This window comes from Diaphorina citri, unplaced genomic scaffold (genome assembly GCF_000475195.1).
Source record: "Diaphorina citri unplaced genomic scaffold, Diaci psyllid genome assembly version 1.1 scaffold9434, whole genome shotgun sequence".
Lineage (NCBI taxonomy): Eukaryota > Metazoa > Arthropoda > Insecta > Hemiptera > Psyllidae > Diaphorina > Diaphorina citri.
The window spans coordinates 1-2,363 of NW_007386808.1; the positions used below are offsets into that span (position 1 = coordinate 1).

Consider the following 2,363-nt stretch of genomic DNA (forward strand, 5'->3'; position numbering starts at 1 on the left):
TCGATGGATTCCTAATCCTTAGTACCTCTGTACTCAAAGCTCAAACTGAGAAATAATTATCACAGAAAATTTTAGAACAAATAAAAAATAAATAGACGAATTAATTACAAATGTTGAAAGTTGGAATATTTAAAGACAAAAATTCAGAACAAACAAAAAATAAATCGATGTTGAATAAGGCACTTAAGAAAGTTGAGGAATATCACAGAAAATTTTAGAAATTGGATCAAACAAAAAAGGAAATCGATGAATTTATTATTTCCAAACTGTTCAACAGCAATGAACGTCAGAACTGATATCAGAACTCAGAAGACTTCTGATAGAATTGGGAAGCTTTTGAACTGAACGATGATCTAACGGGACCTAACGCCCTCTAAATCCACAGATAAACCTATTTGATACTGAATCACTGGCAAATATCAGACTGTCCATAAATAACTCTTGGAATTCCCCAAGCACATAGGTTTGCCGTGAGTCATCCTGGTTATGAAATGACCTTGGGTTTTTGCTGAGAGGCGACTATGAGGGGGGTCCGAAGCAAGCAAGGTACTATGGTAGCAATGTACAAGGTCGTTGGAAGATAGGTTGGTTTAGCTGATGGAGATCATTAACGCGATTGTGCGCCCGTGTGACTTGACTGACAAGTGAGCTATGAATGGAGCTATCTGAGGAGATATTTTGTGATTTGTTCTGCTTTAGTGTTTTCTAGTTTACTAATGGTTTTTGATGATTTGCAATGAAAAAGGTTGATATGACATGACCTCTACATCCAAATCTAAACCTTCTTACGTTTCGATACTAAACTTATACATATTTTTGATAGAATTTTGCCTGGTGATTTTGTACGATCCTGTGAGAAACTCTGAAAAACACTCATTCTCTCATTGAGCAAAAATTGAAATTTGCTGTGAATGTTTATGAAAATAACGAAAGAATCTTTTGTACTCTACTAATAATAAAATTATCACTAGGTAAACCAATTAACGCAAGCTTGGCGAGACTATAATTCAGTTCGGTTTTACCACCAGTAATAAGTCTTCCACTTCTTCCACACTTCTGGCAATTCTGGTGGCGGGGATTTCCAATAAGGTGTGACACAATAGCATTCTCTGCATTCCACGAGTAACTTTCCATCCTTGGAACCTACTTGGAACTTTCTCCAGTCTGGCTAGACACTCTAGTCTAGACGGACACTTGGACCCAATCTTGGACCAGCCACTCACTATCAGATAGACCTGATCAGATCCGCCTATCAGGCCTACCTGATACCTGATGATTACACACACTACCAGGTAGATTTGACAGGACTATCAGGTAGATTTGAAAGGCGAACCTGATCAGGTGTACATATCTGATAGTGCGTGGCTGTTCTTACTAAAACGAGAAGACTGGTGAAGGAATTAGTGACCAAATTCAGGTAGATTTGACAGGACTATCAGGTAGATTTGACAGGCGAACCTGATCAGGTGTACATATCTGATAGTGCGTGGCTGTTCTTACTAAAACGAGAAGACTGGTGAAGGAATTAGTGACCAAATTTACACAAGTTAGTAGATGAAAATAAATTTGACTATCATGGCAGCACATGCAAGGAGGGGATGAATGGTCAAACCGGTTTCATCATAGGCGTAGCCTCGTTTGAAGGAAAGTTATGTACAATACCTGAAATATTTATAGCGCTCTAGCTAGTTGCTACAAGTTAGTGTTTGATCAGTTAGAAAATGATGGAAGCACTTGTCAGGTATATTATAAAAATGCTGATAACAAAGTGTTACAAAGAAAAATATGGCGATCTAATCAATAGCAGAGATAAAACTATGACTAAGGCAATTCGGCTGATTTAATTTTTAAAATATAGGTAAGGGATACCCGTGTCTGCTAGGCACACAGGTACCTGTAGCCAAGGCTTAATCAATTTATGTTAGAGGTCTTCAGATTAGAGTTAAACTGTTACGTGTGTCTGGTATTATAAGTACCTACAGCCAAGGCGCAAAGTTAAGTGGCACTTGTGAATTGCCAACAATATCAACTTAAGGGGAACATCAACAATAACGTCTCCAACCTGTGACCCATTAAGCTATGTCCAAACATAGTCGACCGGCCGTCCATGGACGAGGTGAACCTATGTTATCCAGGCAGTGTGGACGGTTCAGTCGACATCGATCGACGGCCGTTTGACTATGTGTCTGTGGACACACTTTAGAAACGAAAAATAAACAATGAACCATAAACATAATGAGACAACATAAATATTACGACCAAAATATAAACATAACGATGATGCTTTATGTTGAATGATGACTCCGCATATTCAGAGGTATCACTCGTATATCGTCCAATGTTGATGTCCTTCACAATGTCAC

At 38.4% G+C, this 2,363-nt stretch overlaps 1 long non-coding RNA gene across 1 annotated transcript; it reads right to left on the minus strand.

Annotated features, from left to right (window-relative positions):
- Positions 1–409: 409 nt before the first annotated feature.
- Positions 410–1,844, minus strand: LOC113472859. The gene is made up of 2 exons (XR_003395007.1): positions 1,459–1,844; positions 410–1,333 (listed from the first exon to the last, which is right to left on the minus strand). It is a non-coding gene; the product is annotated as an uncharacterized LOC113472859 (long non-coding RNA).
- Positions 1,845–2,363: the final 519 nt, after the last annotated feature.